We start from the raw sequence: 15,795 nt of genomic DNA, 5'->3' as shown, positions 1-15,795 counted from the left end.
GCTGCCACAGGATAGATGGCTCCTGCATCTGCTGATGATGGGGGACAGCGGCTTGGTTCTGTGGGACTGATATATCCCCTGTCCTGGCCGGGTGCCGCCTCCAGGTGCCGATGGGGGCCACCGTCACCTCTGGGGGTCATCATGCCGGGGACCGTGCCTGCAGCCAGGTCCTGAGCCTCTGGTGCCGTCCCCGGGGGCTGAGCTGTGCGCCGCTGGCTGGGGCCTGGTCCACTGCCGTGTCATCCAGTGCTGCATCTCCGTGCATCTCCTGCAGTTGCAGTGAGCCCTCCCCGGCTGGGGTGGGGGGGAGTGGTCACCGTGCCGCCATCCGTCCTCCTCCTACGCCGTACTCCGTCCAGGGCGCCCTTTCTGAGGCCCCTACCGGAAGCTCAGCTAAATTTATATAAAATATAACATCAAAGGCGAGTGATTGGCTGGCAACTTGGGGCGGATGGAGGCCAGAACTGATGTTACATTTTATATAAATATATGCTTCAAGGTGAAGTTCCTTCGCCTTACAAGCCGGCCTGCAACTGCAAGACTGAGAAAGCGGAGACTTACCTAAGCTGTAGCCATAGAGGGACACTGCAACCGATGGTCACAATGTCCCTCTAAACTGCCATTGCATCGCAGTTTGATTTGATCACAAATTCCGGCAAGGGGTGGTATGCACCTCCTCCTGCATTTGCATTGCTTTAGGATCCCACATGATAAGCTGCTTATCATTTGCGACCCAAGAATAGAATAGAATAGAATCAACTTTATTGGCCATGTGTGCTTGCAAACACTAGGAATTTTTTGTGGATTTACAGTGTAGCATCAAGCACTGGGGGGGGGGGGGGGGCCGCATTACATACATTACATTGAGACATTACATGCGGGGACCACATGTCCGACGAGCAGCACAGCGCATAGGCAGCCATCAGTGGCGCCACTGGTCTCTGCAGCAGCCAGGTAGGTAACGATATAAGTAGTGTTCCCGCTAGGCTGCTTTAGCTCTAGCAGCGCCCCGCTAAAACAGCCCCACGGGGAAGCAAAGTGCCGCCGTAGATGGCGATGCCCAGTGCTTCCTCAGCAGCAAACCGACTTCGGAGGGGCCGGGCCCGCCCCCTTTGGTGACGGCGGTGGCCGGGCCCGCCCCCTTTGATGACGGCAGCGGCCCGGGCATGCCCCTCTTGTGTCAATGGCGGCCCGGTCCGCCCCCGGCGCCCTGCCCGCTCTAACTGCTAGAGTGAACACTAATAAGCAGGGACAGTACAGTTTTCACACAGGGAACACATACCTGCCGAGCTGCACAGCACCTAGGCAGCCATCAGCGGCACCACTGGTCGTTGCAGCAGCCAGGTATGTAACAATATAAGCAGGGACAGTACAGTATCACACAGGGAACACATACCTGCCGAGCTGCACAGCGCCTAGGCAGCCATCAGAGGCGCCACTGGTTGCTGCGGACTCCTGCATCTGCTGATGCTGCGGGACAGCAGTTTGGGCCTGATCTTTCCCCTGTCCTGGCCGGAAGCCGCCTCCAGGTGCCGATGGGGGCCACCGTCGCCTCGGGGGTCATCATGCCGGGGACCGTGCCTGTGGCCGGGTCCTGAGCCTATGGTGCCGTACCCGGGGGCTGAGCTGTGCGCTGCTGGCTGCGGCCTGGTCCAGTGTGGCGTCATCCAGTGCCGCATCTCCGTGCATCTCCTGCCGTTGCAGTGCGCCCGCCCCGGCCGGGGTGGGGGGGGAGTAGTCACCGTGCCGCCATCCGTCCTCCCCCTCCGCCGTCATGGCGCCCTTTCTCCGCCCCGTACCGGAAGCTCAGCTAAATTTATATAAAATATAACATCAAAGGTGAGTGATTGGCTGGCAACTTGGGGCGGATGGAGGCCAGAACTGATGTTATATTTTATATAAATATACACTTACGCTGCAAGGTAAAGTTTTCTTCACCTCGCAAGCCAGCCTGCGACTGCAAGACTGAGTAAGATGAGACTTACTTAAGCTGTAGTCGTATAGGAACACCCCGACCAATGGTCGCAATGACCCGCTACACTGCCATTGCATCGCAGTTTGATATGATCACAAATGCCAGCAGGGGGTGGTAAGCACCTCCTCCTGCATTGCATTGCTTGAGGATCCCACATGATAAGCTGCTGTGAACAACTTATCATATGTGACCGAAGCTGAATTTATATAAAATATAACATCAAAGGCTGGCAACTTGGGGCGGATGGAGGCCAGAACTGATGTTATATTCTCTATAAATATACATTTACGCTGCATGGTGAAGTTATCTCCCCATGTGACTCCAATATCTTCGGCCACTTAAAAAACAAACACTTAAAGGTGAACGGTTCACCTGTGACAAGGAGGTGCAGGAGACCGTGGAAACCTGGATTCATCAGCAACCAAGGAGTTTCTACACTGAATCCATCCACTCCCTTGTTACGCGCTGGATCATTGCATCAATGTCAATTATGTGTAGTTGTAATGTTACACATGAACTGTAATTAAATATTCTTTGATTAAAATATTGTTTACATACAACCGTAGTCTCCCTTTTCATTTGGGCACACCTTATATATGGTCTGTATACCCCATTTTCTATGCAGATGTCATTTGTTCAGTATGTAAATGGTAGTGTCTACAAAACTCCTATGGACAAATCTCTACTTACATTCCAGCAAATGTGATTGTAAAACTCATTATGGCCCTTATTCTGGTTGCCACGCAGGGAACGGTGGTGGCACTGTGCATACGCAACCAGGACAGCGGGCGGGGGTGGCCCCATTAGCGTATGGGAGTGTTTCATGGACGTTCCTATAAGAACTCAGGGCGTTCTCATGCTAATGAGGCCATGATGCGGGGGGTGGGCAGCTGCTGATATCACCGGATGTCAGCTGCCCCCCCATTTCCTTCCCAGTGTGCCCACATATGTAAGTGCCTTGAAAGTCACTTTTATTTGCATGCACGCACCACATCCTTCAATGGTCGGCAACCATTAAAAGATGTGGCCGTTCCCCCCTGGCCTGTGAATGGATGTTACTTTGTGGATGTTACTGCAACAGCCAACCATTCACAAGGCGGGCTTTGGTGTAATCACAACGCGGCAAATTTACAGCCTTGCGAATCAACCAGAATAATCCCCTATATGTAAATTACAAGACAGGAAGTGATCACATACTCACCTGCTATTAAATGGTGCCCTCCGGGATACCAGGGGTAGGGGGTGCGGGAATTCCAGCAGATGTAACGGGATGCACTTCTGGAAGTCAGAACATCGCCTCTAAATTCCGGAGTCCCCTGTGCATTCCGGGAGTGCGGACCAGCATGGATTGGAGTCTACGAAAAGGGGGGAATCACTGATATCATTTCTCTGACTGAGCCCTGAAATGTCTTTTTCGCAATTATCATACATTAAATAATGTTAAATCTATGTATTACATGACATGCAAATAATAGTAAAGCGTGGAGCAGATACTGTAAAAAACAATATATGTAATTCAACGTAGTGGAACGATCACATTGTAAATAAGCTGGAAACTGATTATAGCCGCCGGCCAATGTAACAGGTGAAGAATAGTCAGTGCGACGAGCTGACGCCTGGGAACCGTGTAATGTATATTGAGCTCTCTAAGTACCCACCTAGTAGGTACAAGTAGCCCAACCCTGAGAGGGAGAGTGATCAGATAGTATACAGGGCATTCCGGGGGAAATACAGAAACCAGGGTCTCCTTATAGAACAGATGCTAAACCAACTAAAATACTGATTTATTAGAAGATGATTATAATACAGTTCCTCCATCCGGTGCGTTGTCGGCCGCTGGAGTCGGCATTTCAGCTCACACCGGCCGGGGAGGGACGGGCTGAAATAAGTGACCAGTGGCTTTGCGTGGCTAAACCTAATCCTAATGAGCACAAACAGCGTGATAAAATACATCAATAGAGTATCACCCCATCTCCTTGGGGCTAATTCAGACCTGATCACGTGGCTGCGAATTTGCATATCAGCCGATTCTTCATAAACTGCACATGCGCACGGCCCCTATAACCCATTTCAAGTCCTTCTATTCCATTCCAGACTCTTCACCCACTCTACTATTGTAGCAGCATCCTCCTCTCCCCCCCATGTCAGCCTGCCCACCTACACCCCTGCTCTAGCAGCATCCTCCTCTCCCCCCATGTCAGCCTGCCCACCTACACCCCTTCTCTAGAAGCATCCTCCTCTCCCCCCATGTCAGCTTGCCCACCTACACCCCTGCTCTAGAAGCATCCTCCTCTCCCCCCATGTCAGCCTGCCCACCTACACCACTGCTCTAGCAGCATCCTCCTCTCCCCCCATGTCAGCCTGCCCACCTACACCCCTGCTCTAGCAGCATCCTCCTCTCCCCCCATGTCAGCCTGCCCACCTACACCCCTGCTCTAGCAGCATCCTCCTCTCCCCCATGTAAGCCTGCCCACCTACACCCCTGCTCTAGCAGCATCCTCCTCTCCCCCCATGTCAGCCTGCCCACCTACACCCCTGCTCTAGCAGCATCCTCCTCTCCCCTAATGTCAGCCTGCCCACCTACACCCCTGCTCTAGCAGCATCCTCCTCTCCCCCAATATCAGCCTGCCCACCTACACCTCTGCTCTAGCAGCATCCTCCTCTCCCCCCATGTCAGCCTGCCCATCTACACCGCTGCTCTAGCAGCATCCTCCTCTCCCCCCATGTCAGCCTGCCCACCTACACCCCTGCTCTAGCAGCATCCTCCTCTCCCCCCATGTCAGCCTGCCCACCTACACCCCTGCTCTAGCAGCATCCTCCTCTCCCCCCATGTCAGCCTGCCCACCTACACCCCTGCTCTAGCAGCAGCCTCCTCTCCCCCCATGTCAGCCTGCCCACCTACACCCCTGCTCTAGCAGCATCCTCCTCTCCCCCCATGTCAGCCTGCCCACCAATACCCCAGCTCTAGCAGCATCCTCCTCTCCACCCATGTCAGCCTGCCCACAGACACCCCTGCTCTAGCAGCATCCTCCTCTCCCCCCATGTCAGCCTGCCCACCGACACCCCTGCTCTAGCAGCATCCTCCTCTCCCCCCATGTCAGCCTGCCCACCGACACCCCTGCTCTAGCAGCATCCTTCTCTCCCCCCATGTGAGTCTGCCCACCTACACCCCTGCTCTAGCAGAATCCTCCTCTCCCCCCATGTCAGCCTGCCCACCTACACCCCTGCTCTAGCAGAATCCTCCTCTCCCCCCATGTCAGCCTGCCCACCTACACCCCTGCTCTAGCAGGAGCCTCCTCTCCCCCATGTCAGCCTGCCCACCTACACCCCTGCTCTAGCAGCATCCTCCTCTCCCCCAATGTCAGCCTGTCCACCTACACCCCTGCTCTAGCAGCATCCTCCTCTCCCCCCATGTCAGCCTGCCCACCTACACACCTGCTCTAGGAGCATCCTCCTCTCCCCCATGTCAGCCTGCCCACCGACACCCCTGCTCTAGCAGCATCCTCCTATCCCCCCATGTCAGCCTGCCCACCGACACCCCTGCTCTAGCAGCATCCTCCTCTCCCCCCATGTGAGCCTGCCCACCTACACCCCTGCTCTAGCAGCATCCTCCTCCCTCCCCATGTCAGCCTGCCCACCTACACCCCTGCTCTAACAGCATCCTCCTTTCCCCCATGTCAGCCTGCCCACCTACACCCCTGCTCTAGCAGCACCCTCCTCTCCCCCCATGTCAGCCTGCATACCTACACCCCTGCTCTAGCAGCATCCTCCTCCCCCCCCCATGTCAGCCTGCCCACCTACACCCCTGCTCTAGCAGCATCCTCCTCTTCCCCCATGTCAGCCTGCCCACCTACACCCCTGCTCTAGCAGCATCCTCCTCTCCCCCTATGTCAGCCTGCCCACCTACACCCCTGCTCTAGCAGCATCCTCCTCTCCCCCCATGTCAGCCTGCCCACCTACACCCCTGCTCTAGCAGCATCATCCCCTCCCCCCATGTCAGCCTGCCCACCTACACCCCTGCTCTAGCAGCATCCTCCTCTCCCCCCATGTTAGCCTGCCCACCTACACCCCTGCTCTAGCAGCATCATCCTCTCCCCCCATGTCAGCCTGCCCACCTACACCCACCTACGACCTAGGAGGCAGGGCGGGAGGAGGTGGGGCAGCGATGAGAGAAGAGGACAGCGGGCAGGAGGAGGCAGGTGCATCCAGCAGCTGGGCACTGTGCGGCAGGCACTGCCGCTGACCGGGGACGGTCGGGAACTGATATATGTTACTGTATATGTATGGTGAGGTCTCGAGGAAGTGACGGGGCAGCGGCCAGCAGCGGGGCAATGTGCGGCACTAAAGCATGGGAGCGGGATAGTGTATATCTATGGTTTTACTTTTTTTTTGTGGGCTATGAGGTGTTACCTGCAGGCGTCGTAATGGGCGTTACCTAGATCACGTGGGTACGACCCTAATGAATCTTTTTAAAATAACTATGCCCTCCCCTCAGTGTAATTGTCTGGTAGTTTATATTGCAGCATTTCACACTAAGGGCCTGATTCAGCAAGGCTCGGTAATCAGGGGTCAACTGCTGCTTGGCGAGCCCATAACAACCATCCGAACGCTCCGTCAGTACCATGCGAGGGAGTGTACTCACACACATCCCCTCGCACACAGCTGGGTTAAGGCTCTGGAGGGCCGAGGGGACTTTTGACAGGGGGGCCCTGAGGTCTAACATTAAAATCATATTACAAATTTGTGTGTGTGTATGCATGTGTGTGTGTGTGTGTATGTATGTGTGTGTGTGTGTGCATGCATGTGTGTATGTATGTATGCATGTGTGTTTGTGTATGTATGTATGTGTGTGTATGTGTGATAGACCAGGGTGGAGGGTAAGGAGATTACCTTGCGTTGCCGGACGCTCTCGATTCCACACGGATTCTTCGCTGAGGGGGTCGAGACAACACTCCGCAGGGACCAAGACGAGGCGTTCAGTGGGTACAACTTCTTACGTTTTATTTAGTGTAGATAAAAGATAAATAATGGACATACATCCAAATGACAGTAAGTGCTTTAAACCATATACTTAGGTAGTAACAATTTATATCCGCCTAGCGGACTAGTACCCAGGTAGAGACAATAAATTCAAGAATAAATACAGCTTGGTTTTCCAGTACACTGGGGAGTGGGGAGACTAATCCCGCCGACCTCCAATTGGGTCCTACGGGCAACAGTATTCCCACTCGGCTACGCAACCACTAGCCACCTACGAACATGTAGTTACTGGTTACCCGACAGATTACACATACTAAGTGTGAATAGCAACATGTGATATAACTTCAGAATGTATGCCGTGAACACAAATCCTGGGTGAATTCCCTTCCTGGTGTGCGCCCTAGACAGATGTTCCTGGGTGGGAAGTTGCACACTAACTTTATCTAGAAAAAGACTGGTTCTCGTTCATAATAACTTTTGCCACAAGATGGCAGTGTCCTCCTCCTTGGTAGAACTAGTAAGAGCAGCAATCCTTATACTGCAAAACAAACTCCCCAGCAAAGTATGCCAACTGGAGGCTAATTCCCGGGCTTTTACTGGAGCTGGCGTGGGACTCCTTAATAGGGGGCAATGGATGGGGTGTCCTGCGTGGAGCCTGCGGGTGGCGTGAGGTAGGGAGTCTGGTGCGGTAGGTTGGCCTGGGGTGTCCTTGGAGAATCTGTGGGTGGCGTGAGGTAGGGAGTTGGCTGCGGTAGATAGGCCTGGGGTAGTGAGCACCGTGTGTACCTGGTGTCAGGAGCAAGTTGCGGGCTCCTGCCCGTCGCGATGGGACCCTCTTGCATCTGGACGGCTGCTGCTGGGCACCTTCTGTTGCAGGAGGGCACACTAGTGTGGGCGCTGTTACTGCAGCGTTGCCACACTCAGTCGCGCCCCTCCTGTCCCGCTGCACTCCGCGCTGTCCTCTCCGGTCACCGGCTGGCTCCGCTCCACGCCATCTTCTCTCTCTGTGTGCGGCGTCAGCTGACCTGTCGGCAGTGCTCCGGAGTGTTCCTGGACTTGCCGCTCGGTCCTCTCCTTCACCTCCTGATGTCAGACCGCGCTGCTCTCTCCTCTCCGGGTCGTCGCGTCTCCCTCACTCTCTCCCTGGATCACGCTCTTCCCCGCTCCCTCGTGCTGCGACCTCTCACCTCCCCCGCCTCTCTTCACTTCCTCCTTCCACCATTCGTCCCCCAGGCTGTCAATCAGCCTGCAGACAACTTCTTTGCGCCCTCCAGTACGTGGGGTATTAACCCCTTGAAATCCGCTGCCTTGCGGTGTTCTAAAGGTGGTTGCTTGGCAACCCTATTAACATGGCCCCCACTGGAATAAGTGGCCCAGGTTGGGGTGCCACATATCCCCACACTTAAACAATACCCGTCCTCGGTATTGATCCGGGTAATGCGACTGGTCCAGGTGAAAGTCCCTGTCGGGGCCTACATGTTCAAATCACACATTTACAATTCTGAACGCAACATATACAGTACACAAAATCAAGTAAGACATTTTCGCGGCAGGCTTACACTCTGTACCGCGGGGGTAGTACACCTCTTGTGCTCCTGACTGAACGCCTCGCTCCAGTCCCAGGAGGTACGATCTCAACAGCCCCAGGAGCAGGTTCAATGATCCTCTGACTGGTCTGCGGTGGTATATTCGGAAGGAGTGGTACGGACCATCTGACATTCGGCCTCAGTTCCAGCGGGTCTTGGGACCACCTTGTGACGGGATCTTCTTTTTCAAGGCTTTCTTCCCTACTTGACCTGTGATCTACTGGGGTTTGGCTCGGATACGGCTTGCTCCGACTTTGATGGATCAACTGGGAGTGGGTGCCAACGTGCTGGGTGATGCGGTAGGCTGCTACTATATCCTGTGGTTCTTCCACTACCACGTAGGAGTCCGCTTCCCACTTTGCATCGAGCTTACGCTTGTGACGATTGTTTCTTTTGAACACTGGGGTACCAACAGGTATGCGTTCAGCTGGGGCGATATGTTCATAGTTGACCTTCTGGCGGTCCCTACTCTGCCCTGGTTTCTGGGCGACCAAGACTCTTGCGTCAGCCAATTTGGACCGGTGTTCTTGCACCCAGGGTGCGCATGATTCCCAGTGGGGCGTTACTGGACTGGTGAACGTTGGCCTCTCACTTTGCTCCCTGCTATCCTCCACCTCTCCCTCCGGGTGTAGAGGTACGCGGGAGAGGGCCTCGGCGTGGCAGCGCCCACTTCGACACCGGTAAAAACACCTGCGGGAACGACACCTGTCGGGATCAAACCGGCTTCCTCTTACCGGTACCCCGCCTGGACCAGCCACGTTCACCGCTTTAGTACCCTTTTCTCCTTCTACCACATCAAATTCCACCGTCTCGCCATCTTCGACACTGTGCAGGAACTTCTGCGGGTGGTTTCTCTTTATGGCCGTCCGATGGACAAAAACATCATCTTTCGTGTCATTTCGGTTAATGAAGCCATATCCCCTTCGTACATTAAACCACTTGACAGTTCCTTGTACCCGTGTGGCCAGCGCTTTCTTCTCCACCTGACTCCTCTGGATGCAGATGATGTGTTGCATGGTTACCTTCTCAGCCTGATCTTGGTCAACCAGTTCCTGTTTTAGTGCCGAAATCAGCTCTTCAGGGCAATTTCTTAGGATGTTCATACCCAGGATGATGGGGGAAACCTTTCCTTCTCCACAGGTGATCACCAAATACCCCTGTTTGGGTAAGTGCGCTCGTCCGATCTTCAGGTCGGCCTCCCAGTACCCGTTGCAGGTGACCTCTCGGCCGTTGGCAGCGACCACTTCCACCTGCGTGGGGGGTGGTCTAAATGGTACTTCTTTTCCCCAGTATTTTTGGAGAGTGGGTAATTGTATCATGGATACTTGCGACCCAGTGTCTATCATGGCCACTGTCTCTACCCCATTGATCAGCACTTTGATCCTCGGGCATTGTCCTACGTACTGGGCCCACCATTCCTCTGTGTCTGGGTCTACTCCCGGTGTTCTGGGTCGCTGGCGTATTTCCCTCTGCATATTTGCCATGCCGACGGTGAGGTTCTCAACCTGCTTCTGGAGAGCCTTGAACTGGTCGTCCGATAGGTTCTGTGTGCCCCGTATGGCTGTGTCTCTGTTCTTCTTTGCCCCATCTGGGCTGGTAGAGCAGGCTCTCCATGAGTACGGCTGTTCATGAAGCCCTAGTGATTCAGGGTATTCCTCTCCCGCTTCATCCTGTGTCCCGACCACCCCAATGGCGGCGTCTTTGAAGTCGGCGAAGGTCGCACCCGACATCTGCCTTCGCAACAGCCTCAGTGCAGCCCGTATGCTCTCTCGCCCGGCCCCGTCGATCAGCTTAACTATTAGTGTCTCATCCACATTCTTCATTTCTTCTGGGTCGAGGGCTTGTATCGCCTTACTCATTTCTAGTAGGCTGAGAGCATAGTCCCTCAACGTCTCGCCCGCTCGTTGTTTTCTTCCGTAAAACTTCAATTTCAGTTCTGGGAGGCTTCGCGTCTCGAAGGTGGCTGATAGCTTCTTTAGTATCTGTGCTACCGTCGTCTTGTGTTCGGGTGCCCATGACCTCACTTCACGGAGGGCAGATCCGGTCAGTTGTCCTATTAGGATCTGAATCTTCTGTTGTTCTTGCAAGGTGTACAGTAGGCATGTTGATTCAATTCCTCTTTTGAATTCTGCAAACGTGTTTCCCGGCGACTTCTGCTTGTCCCCGCTGTAGCTAGGCAACCATGACGCCCCGAAGTAATACGGGAGGGTGATTGAAGTGGTTGGTGCCGCGACGGCTTGCTCTTGTTGTTCACCCCCTGGTGCTGGTATCTCAGCGCCTTGTGCTGGTACTGCTGGTTGCGCCAGTTGTTGCTCCATTTTCCCTGCTCGGTCGTCTTCTCAACCCGACTCAGATCCTGTTCGGTCTGACGCCAAATGTGATAGACCAGGGTGGAGGGTAAGGAGATTACCTTGCGTTGCCGGACGCTCTCGATTCCACACGGATTCTTCGCTGAGGGGGTCGAGACAACACTCCGCAGGGACCAAGACGAGGCGTTCAGTGGGTACAACTTCTTACGTTTTATTTAGTGTAGATAAAAGATAAATAATGGACATACATCCAAATGACAGTAAGTGCTTTAAACCATATACTTAGGTAGTAACAATTTATATCCGCCTAGCGGACTAGTACCCAGGTAGAGACAATAAATTCAAGAATAAATACAGCTTGGTTTTCCAGTACACTGGGGAGTGGGGAGACTAATCCCGCCGACCTCCAATTGGGTCCTACGGGCAACAGTATTCCCACTCGGCTACGCAACCACTAGCCACCTACGAACATGTAGTTACTGGTTACCCGACAGATTACACATACTAAGTGTGAATAGCAACATGTGATATAACTTCAGAATGTATGCCGTGAACACAAATCCTGGGTGAATTCCCTTCCTGGTGTGCGCCCTAGACAGATGTTCCTGGGTGGGAAGTTGCACACTAACTTTATCTAGAAAAAGACTGGTTCTCGTTCATAATAACTTTTGCCACAAGATGGCAGTGTCCTCCTCCTTGGTAGAACTAGTAAGAGCAGCAATCCTTATACTGCAAAACAAACTCCCCAGCAAAGTATGCCAACTGGAGGCTAATTCCCGGGCTTTTACTGGAGCTGGCGTGGGACTCCTTAATAGGGGGCAATGGATGGGGTGTCCTGCGTGGAGCCTGCGGGTGGCGTGAGGTAGGGAGTCTGGTGCGGTAGGTTGGCCTGGGGTGTCCTTGGAGAATCTGTGGGTGGCGTGAGGTAGGGAGTTGGCTGCGGTAGATAGGCCTGGGGTAGTGAGCACCGTGTGTACCTGGTGTCAGGAGCAAGTTGCGGGCTCCTGCCCGTCGCGATGGGACCCTCTTGCATCTGGACGGCTGCTGCTGGGCACCTTCTGTTGCAGGAGGGCACACTAGTGTGGGCGCTGTTACTGCAGCGTTGCCACACTCAGTCGCGCCCCTCCTGTCCCGCTGCACTCCGCGCTGTCCTCTCCGGTCACCGGCTGGCTCCGCTCCACGCCATCTTCTCTCTCTGTGTGCGGCGTCAGCTGACCTGTCGGCAGTGCTCCGGAGTGTTCCTGGACTTGCCGCTCGGTCCTCTCCTTCACCTCCTGATGTCAGACCGCGCTGCTCTCTCCTCTCCGGGTCGTCGCGTCTCCCTCACTCTCTCCCTGGATCACGCTCTTCCCCGCTCCCTCGTGCTGCGACCTCTCACCTCCCCCGCCTCTCTTCACTTCCTCCTTCCACCATTCGTCCCCCAGGCTGTCAATCAGCCTGCAGACAACTTCTTTGCGCCCTCCAGTACGTGGGGTATTAACCCCTTGAAATCCGCTGCCTTGCGGTGTTCTAAAGGTGGTTGCTTGGCAACCCTATTAACATGGCCCCCACTGGAATAAGTGGCCCAGGTTGGGGTGCCACATATGCATGTGTGTGTGTATGTATGTGTGTGTGTGTATGCATGTGTGTGTGTGTGTGTGTGTGTGTGTGTGTGTGTGTGTACACATACATATCTTTTATTTACATATTAGAGCCTGTGTGACCCAGAAATGTTGCAAATATGCTGTTTAATAAATGCAATGTAATATAATGGTTTAATACTGCAGTGCCATGCGTGGTCTGAATTCATTCCTGTCCCTCAGCAGGGGGATGTAATGGGATGCCGGCAGTCAGAATATCAATGCAGACCTCCCAATCAGTTGGGTCACTACAGAGGGTGCAGAGGATGCAACTGCTGTGGGGCACGGGGGCAATCCCCTACACCCTATTTTAAGTTGATTTTTTTTTTTTTTAAATAGTAGTGCCGCCTTGGCAGAGGCTGCGCCACTATCCTGTTACTCCCCCCTTCATCGCCGGGTGGGAGCAGGAAACACAGCGGCTGCAGGAGCCTATATGAGTACTAATTCTGTCACTATGGTGGGTGGGAGCAGCAGGAAGCCCAGTGGCTGCCGGCTCTCAAGAGACCAGTGGCACCATGGCGGCATGTCACCTTACCCCCTCTCATCTGGCTGCCGGCACCTGAGGAGACATGTGAGTCACTGTGGCAGCAGGGGAAGGAGAAGACCCAGCGGCTGCAGGAGCACCGGAGGAGAAAAGTTACTGCAGCTGTGGGAGGTGGAGGAGGCCTGCGGCTGCCAGCGCTGTGAATGTAAGTCCCTCCATCGCTAGTGAAATCAAGACATGCATCCTCTCCTCTTCCCCCATCACCCTCTGTAACCTCACCTCGTCACATCACCTCACCAACTCTATCCCTGCCACCCCCTCACAATCTCTCCCCTCACCACCTCTCGCCCCGTCACCTCACCCCTGACCTCTGCATCCTCTCCTCCCCCTCATCATCCCATGTCACCTGACCACCTCTTGCCCCCGTCACCTCACCCCTGACCTGCATCCTCTCTTCCCCTCATCATCCCTAGTCACCTGACCACCTCTCGCCCCCGTCACCTCACCCCTGACCTGCATCCTCTCCTCCCCCTCATCATCCCTAGTCACCTCACCAGCTCTTGCCCGCCCATCACCTCACCCCCTCTCTATCTCACTCCTGCTGCTCTCTGTCTCCCCTCTCTCCACCTTCTCTTTTTAGCACCTGACCCACCCCCCATAGAAGCATTGTAGTGACAAAGGTGGTGGTTGGAGGCCATTTCAAGATTTTGCTATTGGGCCCTGAAAGTTCTAGTTACCCCCTGATCCCAATCATAAGTATGTGGGGCAGGCCAGCGTCAGGCTGGAAGAAAATTAGGTTTAGGCAATAGTGTCGGAGTTAGGGTTAGGCTGTGGGCAGGAGGGTTCGGCCACTAGAAAGAAGGGGGGTTAGGGTTAGGCTGTGGGGCACGAAGGTTAGGCACTAGCAAGGAGGGATAGGATGATGGCATCTGTATTCTGACTGCCGGCATCTACACCACCAGTCATCTGCATGTATTTCATAAATAGTATACGAGTATACATACATATATATGTATATACATAGCCTATAGGGCATACACAGACACATACCATACATAGACACAGGGCATATATGCACATAAACCATACATATACACAGGGCATATATGCACATATACCATACATACACACAGGACATACACACACACACATACCATGCATACACATGTGGCATAAACACACACTATGTTTATAAAAACACACAAGCTATAGACATTATTAAAGCAAATAAGCCCCACAAGCAATCACACCCACTGCTGCTACCAAGACATCACAGTGCTCACTGGGCCAGCATACAGTGATGTATTAATGGTTCTTACACTCCTCACCCCATTGCCTATGCCCCTTCTGCTGACACCAACAACAAAGCACACATACCTGGGGAGTCAGCCTCACCAGGACAGAAGTAGCTGGGCCAGGCAAAATAAACTTGGGTCATCTGTAAGTGGCCCCCCTCTGATGATTTTAGGTGTCAAATGTGTGTCCCAATACTCATTAACCCTCGCATGAGGGATTTTTCTGAATAAGAAGCTGGAGCTTGAATAAGAAGTGAATAAGAAGCCAACTTCAGCCTCGTCAACTTAAATCTGTGTGGGAAGGGGGATATATAGCCTTTGAGTAAAAAGAAATATAAAAATATATGATACAGCCAGTACAGGCTATGGCGAGGGAGCCAGTGACAGGGACTATAGAGAGGTAGGGCAGGGGGAGCAGAGGCGGTCCTGCAGCGATGCATAACCCACAGCAGAGAGTGCCGGCACCGGGAAGGGTGATCCCTGGAGCAGACAAGGGCCTGTGCAGTGCTGTGAGCTGCTGACCTGTAAGGAGCGGAGGCTGCGCAGCTGTGTGACCAGGAACCGCGCTGCCCCCACTAGCTGCCAACCACAGGAGGAGCCCCAAACCCAGAGAGAACAGAATGATGTTGTTGTGTGCTGCCGAGGTGTCCTACATAGTGCCTGCCCGTGGAGGAGCTGAGAGATTAAAGACTAGAACCTCAAGGAAGAAGGTGCTGAGGGGGTAAATTACCTAGGAGCACACCCAGCCGGAAGATTCCCCCGGGGTTGCTCCGAAGAAGATAGAGGACGCAGCAAGTGGAGACCAAGGCGCGCAGGCACCGCGGAGGACACCCTCTCTCGAGGAACCAGAAGTGTGGAGGACACGCAAAGGACCCCTAGCTGGAGAGACCTGTAGAAGCCCCCTCAGTGGTGCGGAGCTGCCCTGTGAGATGCCTGCCCGAAAGTGAGCTTTGAACACGATGCAACATCAAGGACAAGAGCCACTCAGAGGACAGGGGACAGCCCAGCGGAGGAGAGGACAGAGGAAGATCCCCAGCCTGATAGGAGCCGGGGGTGGACGCAGAGGCCGACCCAGAACAGCACGACAGGCGGAGCCGAGGACGACCCAGCACCTCCTGCTGCAGGTCAGGAGGAGCCGAAGACACAACTAGCAGAGAAGTAACTGTCACTGATTTACAGAAGAGGAACTATCTGGGATAATTAAAAAGTTCTGTAACACAATGCAGTAACTGTAATTGAAGGGGATCTATACCTACCTAGCAGAGGAGCAGCCACAGTCATAAACCTCTGAGCGTCTGTTGCTCCCGCCATTCCTTTAACCTTAAACAGACCAAGAACCCCCACCTTTAAAGCGCCCCCTCCCTTTTCCCCTTCACCTGGAATAACCAAACTGAGTCATTTATTTATGGCGAATTAAAGGTCACATTTATTAATCAGATTACCAATATAATCCTACTCTCTTAGGTGGCAAAGATAGCACTGCGGTCCACCAGCCCTCCAACGTAACTGAATCAAGCCGCCCGGGGGTGGGGACCCCTTCTCGCACC

At 53.9% G+C, this 15,795-nt stretch overlaps 1 long non-coding RNA gene across 2 annotated transcripts in view; it reads right to left on the bottom strand.

Annotated features, from left to right (window-relative positions):
• Nucleotides 1-15,795, bottom strand: part of LOC146055185 (uncharacterized) — a 52,030-nt gene that overhangs the window by 17,344 nt on the left and 18,891 nt on the right. The window contains exons 1-2 of one of the 2 annotated variants that reach the window (XR_014468512.1): nt 14,771-14,910; nt 3,177-3,330 (exon numbers count right to left, since the gene is read on the bottom strand). This is a non-coding gene — a long non-coding RNA (uncharacterized LOC146055185). Of the gene's footprint in view, nt 1-3,176; nt 3,331-14,770; nt 14,911-15,795 lie in introns of those variants that run through there. The other variant, XR_014468513.1, reaches the window with a different exon arrangement.

The sequence above is a fragment of the Crinia signifera genome, unplaced genomic scaffold (assembly GCF_055691185.1).
Source record: "Crinia signifera unplaced genomic scaffold, ASM5569118v1 HAP2_SCAFFOLD_335, whole genome shotgun sequence".
NCBI classification, from domain to species: domain Eukaryota; kingdom Metazoa; phylum Chordata; class Amphibia; order Anura; family Myobatrachidae; genus Crinia; species Crinia signifera.
The sequence above is the reverse complement of the archived record's forward strand: the minus strand, read 5'-3'. Positions and strand labels throughout refer to the sequence as shown.